Here is an 18,040-nt window from a genome sequence, read left to right as displayed (position 1 = left end):
AATAAATGAATTATTGAATATCCGAGAAAAATTGTATGCAAATTTATGAAAGTTTGGAAAGGAGTGCATGAATGGAATGCATCTTGTGTAACAGGATACATACTCTTATGTTGATATACCTTAATCTTGGAAGCCCAGCAAGATTACCATTCATTGCACCAACGACAGTGTTACATTTACAAAGTGACAAAATTCAAAACAACCACTAGGAGTGCGGGACCCACAACAAACTGTTTGTAAGGGTTGATAAGGATGTCAGAAGTAACTGGCTGGTAGACCTAAGGGGTCCTGGGGGAGATGAGGGGGGTTGGAGAGTGATCGGATCTGAATGCTATCACACACCCAGAAGGATGTCATGCTTCATCATTGGTCTGCTCCTCATCGGGCCGATGTTGCAATGCTGGACAGGTCCCTCAGTGGGGGATCTTTAGCTTGGATCTTTTGATTTTAGCCATATTGATGAATGCAAGTGACGGGGTGTAAGTGTAGGGTGGTGTGTAGGTGACTACAATTCTAAAATATGTCATCAATACTTGGTAGACATAGGTTTAGCCTCTCCTGAGGAGTTAGTGGAAGAAGGAAAACCATTAAAACAAGATTAGGGGGGTCCCCAAAGTCTTATGGTGGGGGAGACCAAAGGAAAGTTTTGCTATTCCCTCTACTGGGAGCATGTGGAACATTGTAAGAACAAACTAAAAAAAGACGTCTGAGGTACCACAAAAACCTGTCCTGGAGGGTGGGCCCAGAGATGGGATTTCAAAAAGACTTTATGTTTCAATTGTAAGGCAAATGGACACCTAATTGGGGGCTTTCCTGGTCACAAAAAGGCTTCTACTAGTACACCCCCAGTTACAACTGAAGTGGTGAGTTTACAGATGGGATTCTACCGTAATCTAAAAAGTGTGGGGTTGAAGCAACTGCTCTGGCTATCTGGCTCCGTAACCTGGACAGTCACACATCAATGGGGTTAGAGTAGAAGCACTGAGAGATACAGGTGCAAGTGTAACCATGGCGACTAAAAAAACTGGTATCCCTAGAGCAGTATTGCACTGGATAAACTTAACTAGTCACCAATGGTGAGAACTATACTAAAGTTCATCTCATGGCTACGGTGCCTTTAAAGTGGGGAGGGGTTACTGGACAAAATTAAAAGGTGGTTGGGTCCTTTGCCATCCCATTACAGTGTCATCTAGGGAATGATCTGGAGCCCTCAGCACGGGCCGAGGTAGAGATAATAATTCCACGCAACCATGCTGGGAATACCAGATTGGGCTGGTGTAAAAACAAGGAACACAAAGCTAAGCCCATGGCAGAAAAGAAAAGAGGTGTTGGGGCCTGGAATAATTCCCCAACACTGTAAGAGAAAAGGTAAGAAGTATGGGAAACAAACTTCAGAGCAGCCACAAGTTTAGGTCTCCTCTCCTCTGGGAGAATACTGGTCAGACCTAGAGGAAACTGAGCCCTGGGTATCTGGGCACTCCTCTTTGGCAACAGACAAAGAACCCGAGACCACAAGCTACCTCACATGAAAATGTATATTATTTTATTTTATAGTTTTATAGAGCGCAAACCAGACCCGTGAGGGTATTCCAGAGCTTTACAGGATTATAGGTGGTATACAAAGCGTACAGTAGGGAGGGACCGCTTGCGTAAAATAGGTGGATACATTATAAAAGAAAAAGGAAAAAAAGAGAAAAAAAACACGCAGTCTAAGGCCACGGGTACTTATGGGATACAAATTAAAACAAGTAGATACATTATAAAAGAAGGAACGCAGTCTCAACTCTTGGGTGGGATGCCCAGGAGTGCAGGAATTGGTATCATCCGTAGGAGCAGTGGATAATGCAGAGCTGGAGGGTGGAACATGTCGCTGAGGTAATTGAAATGTAATCGTTGGATGATGTATTTGCCCATTAAGAAGGATTTCGTCTCCTTTTTAAAGTGTGCCAAGGACGGAAGTCTTCTGATGGCGGGTGGGAGAGAGTTCCACATTCTTTGAGCGGGCTCGGAGAAGGCCCGATTGTAGGTTTTTTCTTCCGGAAGCGTGCTGGTTGAAACAGGTCTTTGGCAGATCGGGAGTTTCTGGGTGAGAAATGCAGGGGAATTGGAGTAAAGAGATTTGTGAGTAATGCAGGCCAGTTTAAGTTGGATTCTGGCCTCTAGGGGAAGCCAGTTCAGAACTTTGAGGTGGAGAGAGATGTGGTTGAATTTCTTTGAGGCAGTTAGGAGTCTAGCGGCAGCGTTGAGGCAGTCTTTCAAAGGGGACAGAGAGTTCTTGGGTAGCCCTGTGAGAGTAGAGCATCCATATTCAAGTCTGGAAATGACTAGTGCCTGGATTGCCGTTTGAAAGTAGAAACATTGAGGAAGGGTTTTAGGTTGCTGAGGTAACTCAGGTGGAATCTGGCAGTTTTGGCCATAGAGGTCATATGGCAACGCATGTTCAGGGTGCCGTCCAGGGTTATTCCAAGGGATTTCACAGAGTCAACAATGGTAGAAGGGCAGTTTAGTGCTGTGTTGGTTTGGATTCATTCCTGGATATCTGAATTAGTTGTGGGTGGGGAGATTAGAAGAAATTCAGTTTTATTTGCATTTAAGCTGGTTGGCGGTGAGCCAATGCACTGTCGGCTTCAGGGCCTCATTCTGGGAGAAAATGTCCCATGGGGAAGAGATTTTGATGTAGATCTGTGTATCGTCGGCGTACATAAGGTAGGAGATATTGGCAGCACCTCAGTGAGTGGTTCAAGGTAAAGGTTGACGAGGGTAGGGTAGAGGGTTGATCCTTGGAGGACTCTAACCGGAGAGGGAGCGAATAGATTACCGTTGATGAGGACTCTGAGCGATTTTGGAGGAAGGATCTAAACCATTCAAGGACTGTGCCATCCAAACCCATCCTGAGTTTGAGGCGTTCAAGGAGAAATTCGTGGTTAACCGTATCAAAGACAGAAGATAGGTCTAGGAGGATTAGCAAACCGGTTTTGCCTTGGTCGAGGGCTGGGGAGGGGGAGGGGGGAGGGGGAGTCATCCACAATGTGGGAAGGGTGGTTTCCATGCTGTGTCCAGGTCTGAACCCGGCTTAGAAGTAATCTAGAAGGTGGGAGTGGTTGATGTGTAGGCTCAGCTGCTGTTGCACACACTTTTCCAGAACTTTGGCTAGGAGTGGGATGTTGTATAGGGGTCTATAGTGGTCAGCGGAAGCAGGATCCAACGTAGGTTTTTTTTAGCATGGGGACAACTTGGCCAGCCTTGAGAGAATCGGGAATGGAGCCCTGTAGGAGGGAGGTGTTGATTTTTGAGGTCCAGGAAAGGATGATAGCCTGAGAGGCAGCAGCTAGGCAGTTAGAAGGGAGAGGATCATTGAGGTGATTGTTCAGGTTTAAATAGGCAAGATTTCGAGAGGAGTGTTAGTCATCAAATAATCAATACAATTGTAAAGCGCACTACTTACCCATGAGGGTCTCAAGGCGCTGGGGGAGGGGAGGGGAGGGGGGAAGAGAGGCTGCTAATACTCAAAAAGCCAGGTCTTGAGGAGGAGTCTTCTGAAGGTTAAGAGGTCCTGGGTCTGCTGTAGGGTGGGGGGGGGATGGGGAGGGTGTTCCATGGTCTTGGAGGCGAGGTGGGAGAAAGATCTGCCGCTGGAGGTTGCTCTTCGGATGCGGGGGACTGTGGCGAGGGCAAGGTCTGCAGAGCGGAGCTGGCAATTGGGGGTGTAGAAGCTGAGAAGTCTGTTGAGGTATGCTGGTCCAATGTGTAGTACTTTGTGTGCTTGGGTGAGGAGCTTGAAGGTGATCCTCTTGTTGATGGGGAGCCAGAGCAGGTCTCTCAGGTGGGGTATGATGTGGCTGCGGCGAGGGATGTCTAGGATCAGGTGTGCGGAGGTGTTTTGAATGCGTTGGAGTCCTTTCAGGAGTTTGGCCGAGGCTCCTGCGTAGAGAGCGTTTCCGTAGTCCAAGCTGCTGCTGGCTGACGAAGGCCTGTGTGACCGTTCTTCTAGTTTCTGTGGGGATCCACCTGTAGATCTTGTGGAGCATGCAGAGGGTGTTGAAGCAGGAGGATGAGACAGCGTGAACCTGTTTTGTCATGGAGAGACTAGAGTATGAACCCTAGGTTGAGTGCATGGTCGGTGGGTGTTGCAGCTGTTCCCAGTGCGGTCGGCCACCAGGAGTCGTCCCAGGCCTAGGGGGTGGAGCAGAGGATGAGGATTTCTGTCTTGTCCGAGTTTAGCTTCAGTCTGCTGTTCTTCATCCACTTGGCAACAGCTTTCATTCCTTCGTAGAGGTTGATTTTTGCAGTGAGGGGGTCCTTGGAGAGGGAGAGGATCAGCTGGGTGTCGTCAGCATTGGAGATGATGTTGAGGTAGTGCAGTCTGGTGATGTGGGCAAGGGGCGCCATGTAGATGTTGAACAATGTTGGGCTGAGGGATGAGCCCTGGGGTACGCCACAGATCTCGGTGGCTCTCGGTTCTGCCGGAAAGGAAAGAGTTAGTCCAGTCCAGAGCCTTGTGTTGGATTGTAGCGTCATGGAGGCGTGCGTAGGGTGCGGTGGCAGACTGTGTCGAAGGCGGATGACAGGTGCAGGAGGATGAGGGCCGCGGTATCTCCGTAATCCAGCAGGGCTCTGATGTCATTGGTGGCTGCGATGAGGGCAGTTTCGGTGCAGTGGTTGCTGCGGAACCCGGACTGGGGCAGGTCCAGGATGCTGTTCTCTTCGAGGTAGCAGGTCAGTTGTCTGTTGACAGTCTTAATTGATGACCTTCGCTGGGAGCAGGGAGATGGGGCGGAAGTTCTTGGGGTCAGCCTTTGATTTTTGAGTAAGGCATTGATCTCGGCGTGCTTCCAGCTCTCCGGGAAGGTTGCTGTCTCGAAGGAGATGTTGATGGCCTTCCGGAGATGGGGTGCGATGGTGGTGCTGGCTTTGTGGAAGATGTGGTGTGGGCATGGGTCTGACTGAGATCCGGAGGGGATGGTGTTCATGATTTTGATGGTGTCATTGTAGTTAATGTTGGTCCAGGAGCGCAAGGGGTCGGTGCGGATGGTGGCCGTGCGGACGGAGGTCTCAGTGGTTGTCGTGGCGGTCAGACCTTGAAGCGGTCGTGGATGTCTGCGATCTTGCGATGGAAGGTGGCAAGGGAGTTGCACAGGTTTATTTATTTTTTTAAGTTTTTTTTAGTTTTCTATAACGCTGGAAAGACCCGATGGCATTGGAGCGCATCACAACCAGATGTGTAGGTCAATATAGCGAATACAATACACAGAAGGCTAAGTGAACAACAAGTCCAACACGTATAAGTCATATAATGAATCGAAAGTGCACAGAGTGAGCGTACAGCAGGACCACAAATAGAATACGCATACCAATAAGAGATTCAACTGGCCTCGAGGCAGTGAGGACAAAGTCATATCCGTAGCGAGGCCGACCCCAGGAAAAGGGGAGGAAGAGGTCAGTTGCAGGAACGTGCAATCTGGAGGAAACAAAAGTTCGGATTAGAGGGTTATGTAATTGGATTCGGGAAGACACGTTTGCGGTAGAGATCTAGTTGGGGTTTAAACTTTTGAAAGGAGGAAACAGTTGTGATGTCGACCAGGATGGCGCTTCAGATTTTCGGAGCATTCCCAGCAAAGGAGCGGTTTGCAGTTTCTGTTTCCGAGTTCTTAGGGGGATGAGCAGGAGGGAGTTTGAGCTTCTGAGTGTTCTTGCTTGACCGGCTTTCTTGAGTTTCGAGGCAAGGTAATCTTGTTTTCCCTGTGTGCAAGGCTTTATGAGTCAGGCAGGATGTTCTGAAGCTGGCCCGCATTTCCACTGGGAGCCATTTTAGATCTCTGAGTGCGGGAGAAATGTGGTCAAATTTTTTCACTCCTGAGACCATTCTGGCCGATGCATTGAAGGTTTTTATAGGAGCGAGGTGGGAGAGGGGGGTACCAGAGAGGGTCGCGTTCCCGTAGTCCAGTCTGGATAACTCAAGAGATTGGGTGGCTTGTTTGAGATCCGCGGGTGGAATGTAGGGTTTGACTTCGTTGAGTAGTTTCAGATCGAAGAAGGTGCTCTTGGCAGAGTTTTTAATGTGGTTCGCCATGGATAATTTGTGGTCTATGGTGATTCCTAGTGATTTTACAGAATTATTCAGAATTGGTATCACGTTGAGAGTGTCAATAGCTTTTAGCCACTCGGAGACCTGCGGGTTTTCTTCCTTGTTTGAGATCAGTAGGATTTCTGTTTTTCCTTGATTGAGTTTCAGGTGGTTCGATGATAACCATTCTTGGACTTCTTTGAGAGTATTATTGAGCCTTAGGATGTCATTGATGGAGGAGGATTCCAGGTAAATCTGGGTGTCATCTGCATATAAGTGGAAGGGGATGTTGGCTTTATTCAGAATGGAAGCGAGGGCTAATGAATAGTTTCTTACCTGTCGGTGTAGTTTTGCAGCTTGAAGATCTTTCTGGATTCACTATGCTGTGCATATTCCGCAATATGGTGGTTGGGTCCGGAATCGTAGTCTTTTTTTTTTTTTCGTAGCTCAGGTGGGCGTCGACGTCCCACCATTTGGTGTACCTTCGGTGACGTCGGTATGCTTCCGGCGGAAGCTCCCACCCTTGGGCGCCATCTTCGGATTCTTTTTTCTGTCTCTTTTTTCTTTTCTGTGCTTGTAGTGAATCCATGGCTACGCTTGTTAATCATTTTTTCAACGTAATTCTTTTCACGTATCTTGTAAGCTTCAACTTGCTTTCTTTTCTATGTGTTTCCACCTTCTTCTCCAGCCTCATCTTTCTGGCGGAAGCGGGTGGGTTCGCTAGTGAATCCAGAAAGATCTTCAAGCTGCAAAACTACACCAACAGGTAAGAAACTATTCGTTTTGCAGCGTGAATCTTTCTGGATTCACTATGCTGTGCATAGATTTTGTAGCGGTTTTGTTACTTTTGTGGCGGTTGGGTGGAAGATGAGCGTTGGTTGTTGAATATATGTTGAAGCACTCTTTGTCCTACTTGTGCTTCCTTGTTCATCTGTACATCCACGCAATAGTGCTTAGTGAACGTGTGCACTGAAGCCCATGTTGCCGCCAGGCATATGTCCTGAATTGGTGTGTTGGCCAGAAAGGCAATTGTTGCTCCTTTCTTCCTGGTCGAGTGGGCCTGTGCATCTCCTATTTTCTCCTGCCCCGCTTGCTTGTGGCAGAAATGTATCGTTTGTGCGATCCATCGAGCTATGGTGTTCTTAGTCACTGGCCTACCCATGTAACTGTTTGTGAAGGATACAAAGAACTATTTTGTCTTCCTGTGTTCCTTCGTCCTTTCAATGTAGTGCATCACTGCCCTTCTAGCGTCTAGAGTGTGGAGCGCCCTCTCAGCGCTTGTCGTGGGGCTCTGGAAGAAGCTAGGAATCAGAATACTCTGATTCATGTGGAACCTTGACACCAGCTTTGGCATGAAGTGCGGGTCTGTTCTCATCACGACCCTGTCACTGTGTATCTGGATGTAGGATTCCTGCAGTGTTCGTGCCTGTAGTTCGCTCACCCTACGTAGTGAGGTGATTGCTACCAGAAAGTCCGCTTTCATTGTCAGCATTTGCAGTGATGCCTTATGGATGGGTTCGAAAGGTGCTTTCATGAGCTCTGTCAGTACCACATTCAGGTTCCAAGCCGGCGGCGGCATCCTTTTTGGTGGCGCTATTCTCTTAGCCCCTACCAGGAATCTTTTTACTACTTGAAATGTAAAGAAGCGAGGATGAGCTTAGCTTGGCTCTTATTAGGTGCGTGAGGTATCTTAGGACCTTTGATTCCTTGGTTAGCTTTCTCTGGAGTTTTTTCTTGCAGCACCATTTAGTGAATCTTTTCCATTTTTCCCCATAGCACTTGCGTGTGCTGGGCCTCCTTGCCTCTCGCAGCACCCGTAGGGTGCTCTCTGGTAGTTTCAGATGTGCAAACTCCAAGTCCTCAGGAGCCAAGCTGATAGGCTGAGGACCTTCGGCTCTGGGTTTAGAACTTCTCCCTTTTCCATGAAGAGTAGGTCTTTTCTTTTTGGGAACTTGTGGGGTGGACCCTGTGCCATCTCCATTATCTGCGAGTACTAGGTTTGCCTGGCCCATTGTGGTGCCACCAGGATGAGCGTCATGTTGCTCGTCATGCATTTGTTGAGAACCCCGGGAATCAGTGGTATCGGGGGGAAAAGCATAGGAACATGTTTTTGACCCGCTTATCCATAGAGCATTCCCTTGGGATAGTGCCTCTGGTTGTCTGGATGCAAAGTACTGGAATTTTGCATTCTGGCGTGTTGCAAACAGGTCTATTGTCGGAGTGCCCCACCTCCTGAATAGTCTCTCTGTTTCCTGTATGTTGAGTTCCTACTCATCGGATGCTGAAGTTTGCCTGCTGAGCCAATCTGCTTCTACATTGTCCTTCCCTGGCAGGTGTATGGCTAGCAGGTCTATTTTGAGTGGCATTGCCCATCTCCAGATCTCCTCTGCCAAGGTTGACAGAGGGAATGATTGTGTTCCCCCCTGCTTGTTGATGTAAAACATCGTTGTGGTGTTGTCTGTCTGTATCAGCACCTTCTGGTTGTACAGTTGTTTCTGAAAGGCCTTGCAACACTGTTTTCAGCTGCAGGTAATTGATGTGTTTGACTGCATCCCCTCGGCTCCATAGACCCCTCACTCTGAGCTTGTTCATGTGTGGATGAGTCTGTGGTGATGGTCACTGTTGGGTCCGGTGGCGTTAGAGGCTTCCCTATTGTTATCCTTTCTTTGGTCCACCACTTTTTTTCTTCCTGCACTTTGTGTGTTACAACCACTAGATCCTTTCAACTTCCTGTAGCTTGTGACCATTGCTGTTGCAGCCACTCTTGGAGTGGTCTCATCTGCAGGCGAACATTGGGGACCAGGTGTATGCATGACGCCATCATTCCCAAGATCTTGGTCACTGTCCTCGCTGTCAGAGCTCGCCCCTTCTGGTAGTGACATTTCTCCCTCAGTAGGCTGAGTGTCCTCTTCTCGCTGGGTAACACCCTGCATTGGACGGTGTTGATTTGAGCTCCCAGGAAGATCTTCACTTGCTCCGGTTCCATCGAGCATTTTCCCCAGTGTATGGAGAATCCCAGGCTTGCTAGCATTCTTGTGACCTGTTCTGCATGATCTTTGCATGTCTTGTAAGAGCTTGCCTTTACGAGCCAGTCGAGGTAGTGGTACACGTGTATCCCCTCTCTTTGCAGATGTGCGGCCACTGCTGCAAGGCATTTGGTGAATACCCTTGGTGCGGACTTTAGACCGAATGCCAGGGTTCTGAATTGGTAGTGATCCTAGTTTACTGTGAATCTTAGCATGTTCTTGTGCTTCCTGTTCATGGGGATGTGCAGGTACGCATCTTTGAGGTCTATGATGGACAAGAAGTCCCCGACCTTTATCTGTGGGATTACCTCTTGTAGGGACGTCATCTTGAATTTAGAGTCTTTCCATATTTGTTTAGAAACCGTAGATCCAGGATGGGTCTTAGGCTTTCGTCCACTTTTGGCACCAGGAAGTAGTTTGAGTACACTCCCCTGTTCCGTTCTTTGAATGGGACCGGTTCGATGGCCTCTTTGAGGAGGAGTTCTTGAGCTTCCGCTTGGAGAAATTGCAGCTCCCTTCCCGAGTGCTCTCTTTTCTTTGGCTTTCTGTTTGGTGGTCTCTTTTCCAACTCTATGCAGTATCCAAACTGGATGATGTTGAGTATCCACTTGTCTGTGGTTATTTTCCTCCACTCTCGGAGGAAAAATCTCAGGCTGCCTCCTACTGGTGTTACATGTTCTTTTGTGTCTTGTCCGTGTAGCCCTCTCCTCTTTGCTTTTCCGTGTTCTTCCCTCGGAGGGTTTGAGTGGGTGGGCACCTTTTCCTGTGTGAAGTCACTTAGAGGGGGGTTGTTCACCGCCTCTCCTTCTCTGGCCCCGTCCGTTTCCTCTCCCGCGAAAGGACTGGCTCCTGTTCTGGTAGTTCCAGTTTTGCTTCTGCTGGCCCTGGTGGACTTGGTTGTCACTTTGTTGACCCTGGTGGAATGCCTGGTGTGGTTGTCCTTGCTTGTTTCCACCCCTTCCGTTCGGCCTCCGCGTAGGAGTGCCTCTTCTCATCCCCCTGAGTTGCAGGGCCCCCATGGACCTTGCTGTCTCGTTGTCTTTCTTCAGTTGTGTGAGTTTCTCATCAACTGGGGCTCCGAACAGTGTTTCTCCATTGAAAGGGGTGTTCAGGATGTTGTTTTGAACCTCCGTCTTGAAGCCTGAGATCCTGAGCCAGGCTTGCCTTCTCTCTGTGATTCCTATAGCCATCAGCCTGCTGGATGTTTCTGCCCCGTCCAAGGCGGTCTTCAGGCACGAGTTTGCAATGCTTTTCCCCTCTTCCACGAGGTGAGCGGCTCTCTGCTGGTGTTCCTCTGGGATGTGCTTGAGCAATTGGTCCATCTCGTCCCAATGCTGGTACTGGTGCCTGTTGAGAAGGGCGTTGGAATTTGCCATCCTCCAGTGCATTGCTGCGTTTCTCTAAATTTTTCTGCCTGTTAGGTCCATCCTTCTGCTTTCCTTGTCAGGTGGTGGCCCAGATGTTGTTGGGACATTGGCCCTTCTTCTGGCCATTGTGGCTATAATTGAGTCTGCTGAACCTGACCCCTGGATGTAAGGGGGGTCCTGGGAGGAGAACTTGTACTTCTTCTCCGTCCTTGGCGTGACTGACCTGCAGGTAGCTGTTTCTCTGAACGCCTCTTTGCCCTGTGCCATAATACTCTTCAGCATGGGCAGGAAGTGGCTTTTTGTCTGTGCGGGGAGCAGGAAATCTGCCTTAGCCTTCTCCTCCTCCAATTTGACTTCATAAGCTGCTGCAGCCTTCTTGACGACCTCATAGTAGGCCCCAATGTCATATGGCGGCGAAGGCCTCGAGGGGTATGTCTCCACAGCCTCCTATGGGTTTTCAGCCTCGATGTCCTGCCAATCCTGGTCCTGAGCCGTCAAGGATCCAGAGTCGTAGCATGAACGTGGGTCCCCATAATCACCCTCTGTGTAATAGAGGTCCTCCTCTTCTCCCTGCTCCGAGGGCTTCGGAGTTTTCGGCGGCTCTTCGGCGTCGAACTCCTCGTGTTCTTCTATCTCTTCAAGGACCATCGTGGGCTTCGAGGGAACCCTTTTAATTTTGTCTTCGAAGTCCTTCTTCCTCTGGATGATGTTTTCCATCTCTGCCTCGAGCCTTCTTTTCTTTCTCTCCATCGGTGCGGCCTGCTCGGCGTCGAGCGTTTCGGTCGCCACGTCGGAGCGGCTCTCGGCTCCTTCAAAGTAGAGGATCCCTTCTAGGGAGCTTGCTTCGACAACCTTTGTTTTTCGCTGGTCTTTGCCGCCTGGGAGTCCTTCTCGAAGGAGCCACTGGGCTGTTTTTCGGAGACCGCAGCTTCGGTCGTCGAAGATTTCGACGCCGGTGCTCCCTTCGAGGTTCTAGACTGATTTTCGAGAGTCAACCTCAGGTTTTCGAGGCCCTGTCGAGGGTTTCGGGGTCGTAGACTCTCCTACCTTTTCTGATGATTTCTTATCGGTCTCTGCGACGTGGAGACATCTGGACCTTCGGCGATGTTGTCCTAGTCGTCGGTGGAGAGACCCAGGTCATACAGCGACGGGGCCTTGCCCTTGCCCTGCATCGTGTGGTGAGCTGTTTTTCCCGAATCCTCCGCGTCTTCGGCGTGAAGACTGAGCAGGCGTTGCAGTCCTTGCTCCCGTGGTTGATAGGCAGACAGAGGTTGCAGACCGGGTGCTGGTCTCTCTGCGCGTATTTTTGGTGGCAATTACGGCAGATTTTAAATGGTGTGTTGTCCATTAATGCGCTCAGGGTGCCCCCTGTGTGTGCATTCTCCGTCGGACGTCGAAGATCTCGAGGCTCCTCTCCTTCTTCGTCGTCCCGGCTCTGATGATCTTCTCCTGGTCTTCGAGTTTTTTCCTGAAGAAATTCGCTTATTTTTTTCCTCCAAAACTTCTGGAGCTTCACGCGACGATCCAGACCCAACGGCGGAAAAAAGAATCTGAAGATGGGGCCCAAGGGTGGGAGCTTCCGCCGGAAGCATTCCGACGTCACCAAAGGTACATCGACGCCCACCTGGGCTACGAAAAAAAAAAGATAAAAAGACTAGAATTCCGGACCCAACCACCAGATTGCGGAATATGCACAGCATAGTGAATCCAGAAAGATTCACGCTGCAAAACGTGTAGATATTGAACAGTTGCGGAGAGAACAGAGCCTTGGGGGACGCCTCTGTTCACACGAGGAGAAGGTCGGAGGTGTATGACTTTATTTTGACTCTCTGGGAACGATTCTGGAAGAAGGATGAGAACCATTGTAGAACCTGGTCTTCAGCCCCAACTCTCTCCTTGAGGGCCTTTATGAGAAGATTATGATCCACTGTGTCGAATGCTGCTGACAGATCGAGGAGGATGAGGAGACAGCAGTGGTCTGAGTCAAGGGAGTGACTGATGTTGTCGACAATGTTAAGGATTGCAGTTTTGGTGCTATAGCCTTTTTTGAAACCCGATTGATGTTGATCTAGCAGGTTGATGGTGTCAATCTGTTTATTCAGTTGGTGGAGCAAGCATTTTTCCAGAATTTTGGCCAATAAGGGGAGAGTGGAGACCGGTCTGAAGTTGTTCAAGTCTTTTGAGTCAAGGCCTGTTTTTTTGTTTTTTTTAGGAGAGGGGTAACTTGTCCGATCTTGAGGCATTCGGGTATGGTACCGTTTTTCAAGGAACTGTTTATGTTTTCACACCATATAGGAGCGAGGGCTAATTTCAGATCTTTGACCAATTGGGAGGGTAGAGGGTCCAGATTGTGGGATGAGGCCTTCGATGAGGCGATTAAGTTGAGAATCTCAGTTTCAGAGACGGGATCGAAGGCAGACCAGGTACGTGCAGGAAGCCTACTGGAGGAGGATTAGATAGTTATAAGTCTGTTGCCTGGAGGAGGTTGGTTAATGTCAAGGGAAAGTTCGATCTTGTCGATTGTCTTTGAAAAAGTTGATGAAGTTGTCGCATAAGGCTTTAGAGGGATGGACGAGGGAATTAGACGGACGAGGGAATTAGACGGTTTGGAGGTTTGCTTTTTAATGATGTCTTGTCGAGCGCATTGAAAAAGAAGTTGTTTTTTTCTTTAGTGATGTGGTTTTTGTACTCTCTTCTTGCTGATTTGAGCTTTTCACAGTGGGTGGAGGAGGGGTTCTTTCTCCAGAGCCGTTTCTTAGGCTCTGAGTTTCCTTCTTTCATCGTTAATGTCCTTGTTAAACCATGTCCTTGAACGGATGTTCCTGTTTTTTTTTATTTCATGGGGCGAGTTGATCTAAGATGGAGGGCACTGTTGTGTTGTAATGTGCTGCGAGTTCAGCGGTAGAGAGGCCATCCGGGGAGATGGGAAGGAGGGAGATTTTTTCTTCTAGATCAGTAGTGCAGATCCGCAACAGATTCCTGGACCACTTGGGGGGGGGGGGGGGGGGGGGCTGGTGAGCGAGCGAAGGTGGGATGTCGTTATTGTTGGAGCTGGGGTTGGAGAGTTCCTTCACGATGTTGAAGAGCTCTTTGCTGTTGTGTGCGTTGTTGTGTAGGTGGTCTTTGAAGGAGGCTCTTTTGGCGGATCTGATGAGGTGATGGTGTCTGCAGGTGGCGTTCTTGTGGGCTGTGTTGCTGTCCGGGGTCTGTTCAAGGAGCAATTTCTTCTCTTAGTTTCGGAAGGTTTGCTTGGAGGTCTTGAGGGAACCACCTGGCTTTCTTGTTGGTGTGTTTGTTGGAGGGTTTCTTGATCGGGGAGAGGGTGTTGACGCAGTCGATCCATTGTCTAAGGTTGCGGGCGGCGGTGTCGGGCGGGGGTGGGTGGGCTCCGGGCGAGGGTGGTGGTTAGCTAGTCTTTGGTGACTTTGCTCCAGCAGCGGCGGGGGATTTGTTGGGTGCGGTGGGTTTCCGAAAGGTGAAGTGGATGCAGCGATGGTCGGTCCAGTGGAGTTTGGTCGTGTGGTTGAAGGAGAAGTGGGCACTTGCGGAGAAGATGGGGTCAAGCGTGTGGCCATTGGACCGGGTAGGTGTTGTGACGAGTTGTTAGAGTCCGAGGCTGGAGAGGTTGTCGATCACGGTGGTGGAATTGCAGTCGTCGTTGTTCGAGGTGGAAGTTCAGGTACCCGAGAAGGATTTAGTCTGGAGGCGAGAGTGTGTGTACTGACTAGGTTGGCAATGGAGTCGCTGAACTGTGGTCGAGGTCCGAGGGGTCTGTAGACTAGGGTTCCTCTGAGGGTGTTGGGATCGGTGTGGATCTGGAAGTGCAGGTGTTCGGCAGTGCTGAGGTTATCGTCTGTGTTGATCAAGAGAGTGTTCCTGTGGACGATGGTGATTCCTCCTCCTGCTCCGTTGGTGCGGTCCCTGCAGGTTATCTTGTAGCCGTCCGGGATGGCTATGGCGATGTTGGGTGCCGAGGCGGGGTTCAGGCAGGTCTCCGTCAGGAAGGCGACATCTGGGGAGGTTGAGTCAAGTAGCCCCCAGAGTTCAACAGAGTGTTTGCGGGTGTTGAGGAGATTGCTTCTGAGGTAGTGGAGTTCTTTCCTGGTGGGTGGATTAGCGGATCGGATGCTGGTGAAGCTGCAGTTCTGGCAGGAGAAGGGTTCTTAGGTGCGCTTCGGAAGCAGGTGTGTGATTGTCTGATGTTGAGTGCGTGGAGGGGTACTGCTATCGTAGCAGCGTCTGGTGTCGTGGCGTTCGTGGGGGTCAGTTATTCTGGAGCTGGGCGCGGTCCAGGCGCAGACGGGCTTGCCTTAGGCACGCCTTTGGCGCGCCCGCCATAAGAGGGGGGGAGGTGGGTGAGAGGGGGGAGGTGGGTGGTAGTAGCAGCTAGGAGGTGGGAGCAGACAAATGAGAGCGGAGTCAGGAAACTGGAGTGAGGAACAAGGAGGGGTACAGAAAGCAAAAGAGGTCACAGGGCACAGAATAGCACAAGAGGGGAAAAAGGAGGAATGAAACGAAGACAAAATAAACAATGACAACAAAAAGCAATACAGTAACAGTGAGCAACCTAGGGCCTACCACTGGCCACCAGGGATGAGGCGCAGGTGGTAGCCTGCAGGTGGAGGAGTGCCTCCAACTTCCTCCAGCAGCAGCGGCAGCTGGGCTAAGGCAACAGGCACACAGGTGGTTAGATTTTAAAGTTGGACGAGTGCGCTCGGTTTTTGTGTGAGGTATGGGAAGACATCGCAGAGATAAGAGGTAGAGCCGGCGGATTTTGATGGTTAGTTAGGGATTTAAGTTAATTTCCTAGGGCAGAGATTTTGTTGCAGAAGAAGGATGAAAATTCCTCGCTTGATATTAGGGGTTTAGGTGTTTGTTTGGAGGTTTTCGCTAGTTTGTTGAATTGGTGTTTGACCAAGTTAAACAGCTTGCGAGGTCGATTTTTGGCGTTCAAGATCTGTTCTGAAGAATTCTTATTTTAGATTTGAGGATTTTGTTCATTGTCGGAATTCCTGGTCTGGCGGAGAAGTTTTAGATGTGTTGCTGATGGGTGTTTCCAGTTTTGTTCAGTCTGGCGAAGAGATCTCCTCTCCTTGTTGAGGGATGCGTTGAACCAGGGATTCCGGTCTTTGAGCAGGGTTCTTTTTAATTTTAGTGGAGCCAGGTCATCGAGAATATCAGATATAGTGGAGGAAGTCTCACAATGTGCTGCCAGTTTCCCGTGATCAAGGTTCTTGGTGTCTCTAACCCATCGTTTGGTAATCACAGGTTGTGCTGTTCATTTCTCGTGGGTGCTAGGCAGGCGGAAGGTAATGGCGTGGTGGTCAAACCAATCACAAGGGTCAATAGAGATAAGTTTGACCTGAGCAATGATATGTCAGAGGCTCCCACAAAACATTGGGAGGAGGGATGGCGCCTCAGCAATACAGAGTTCTCACTCTCATTGGCCCATTACATCCCCTTAGCTGGGCATCTTGGCCAGGCAAAGACTTGGAGTAGGAAAGTTGTCCACTTCTACTGTCCAAACATGTACCAGAAAGTGAAGGAGTTTTGCAACACCTGTGTTACCTGTCAAGCCAATGGCAGAACGGGTACCAACCCTAAGCCCCCCCCCCCCCCACCCCCTTAATTCTACTTCCAGTGCTTGGGGTTCCCTTTGAAAAGGTAAAACATCAGCAAACAGATTTATACTGTTGGTAGTGGAGTCTTTCCGCTGAAGAAAGTCGGGACTGCACACGGGACGCTACAAGAACTAACTTTGAAGAAGCGGAGGTTTCGAATCACCACTGAACGTGAATATGTGTTCAGTTACCCGCTCATAGAAGCACGTTTCTAAAACTAAATGAAGGACGGCTATCTTGCGAATTTTGCGTACCGCGTGCTGAAATATTATCGCTAATTTTAAAAGCTTTTTACCTATTGCCAAACGTCTAAATGTACCGCACGAACGATACTGAGTCCTGAGTGATGTCTAATAGAGGAGATTAAGATATCTTTGAAAAGTACCAACCTGAGCTGACTTATTTGCGGCAGTTGCGTATCATTGAAAAGAGTATGGTCCTCTTATTTGACTGATATATCAAGAACTTGATTTATCTTTTTATCTACGGACTACATTAGTGTATCGGACGATCATTTTGCTAGGAAAAGACGTTGCAGCCAACAAGAAATTAATTTTTGGGAAAACAGCCATATATTCCTGATGAAGGCGGCTGTATTATAAGAGTCCGCCGAAACGCGTTGAATGAAAAGGGAGAAGTACAATATACATCTATGAAGGATCATTCTGACTGTTGTGGAATTTGTACCTTTAATTTGCACCTCCCTTATTAGCACTAGGAACTGTTTAGGTTTAGTAATTTTATATGATTTGTTCCTTTTTTGTATTGCCTGTGTTCCCAAAACTTAAAAAATTCCATTTTATTCTATTTTTAATATTTGTTTGTTTTTAATTGGTTTTATATACATATATGAATAAACTGTGCACACTGAATGTATTAATTTTGACAGAACTGTTTTGTTGTATATTGCATTGCTCCACTTATTAGGTTTCGAGCAATGAATGATACCTGTTTGATAGACTGGAAGAATTGTTGTTTTCTCATTGAATAATCCAAAGGGAATCTTGTTTTGACATACAGTCAGTTGTGGTACCCTATCCCTTTGGTGCAGGGGTCCCTCTCTCTTTTACTAAAGAGTGGATAATACCACCAGGTATCCTGAAGCAATTCCTCTTTGGACAGTTACTGCTCTTGCTGGTGCCAGATCCCTAAGGCGTTTCTTTACTAGAGTAGGCTTTCCAAATGAGGTGGTGTCAGACAGGTAGTAACTAATCTGGCTACCAAAAAGCCATGTGATTCGACATACAAGTTTACAACTCTATGTCACACACAAACCAATGGTCTAGTTGAGTGAATCAACAAGAACATGAAAGGTATGAACATGGGACTCCCTGAAGAACTCCAAAGGAGATGGGATGTCCTTGTGCCATGTCTGATTTTTACCCACAGAGAAGTGCAACAGAAAGGAGTGGGATTTAGTCCCTTGAGCTTCTGTATGGTCATCCTGCGAGGGTACCACTATGTCTAGAAAAAGCTGGGAGAGACATCTTAAAGAGGCCAACCTAGATATGGTGAATGATGTGCCTGGCCTACGTCACAGACCCCACGTGACCCTTTCTAAAGCTATCTTCGTACATCATTACCCGGGACAGCTCCATTTTTTTAACTTTGTAAAGGGGATCACTTTAATAAAAGCCTCCTCTGTAATCCTTAGGCTATTTTTGAACATCGAGACACCTCCCTAATCTTACACGCCCTCACTTGAATTCACAAATACAGCTAAGATCAAAAGTTCTAAGCTAAAGAGCCCCACTGAGGGGCCTGTCTGGCACTGCAGCATCAGCCCAACAAGGAGCAGCCCAATGATGAAGCATGACATTTCAGGGTGTGTGATAGCATTCACATCTTATCACTAAGACCCCCCCACCCCCGGATCACTCTGGTACACCCGCCAGTTCCTTAGGACAACCTTATCACCTCCTCACCCCTATGAGGAACTGCACCCTTATTTTGTGCTAGATT

At 48.7% G+C, this 18,040-nt stretch overlaps 1 protein-coding gene and 1 pseudogene across 1 annotated transcript in view; one reads left to right on the top strand and one right to left on the bottom strand.

The window, feature by feature from the left end:
• The window catches only part of LOC147711417 (polycystin-2-like protein 1), a 3,079,390-nt gene that overhangs the window by 328,615 nt on the left and 2,732,735 nt on the right, over window positions 1–18,040 (top strand).
• LOC147711420 (uncharacterized) lies at window positions 527–11,207 on the bottom strand (annotated as a pseudogene).

Source organism: Lissotriton vulgaris, chromosome 5 (assembly GCF_964263255.1).
Source record: "Lissotriton vulgaris chromosome 5, aLisVul1.2, whole genome shotgun sequence".
Lineage (NCBI taxonomy): Eukaryota > Metazoa > Chordata > Amphibia > Caudata > Salamandridae > Lissotriton > Lissotriton vulgaris.
Note: the sequence above shows the minus strand (reverse complement) of the source record. Positions and strands in the feature narration are given on the sequence as shown.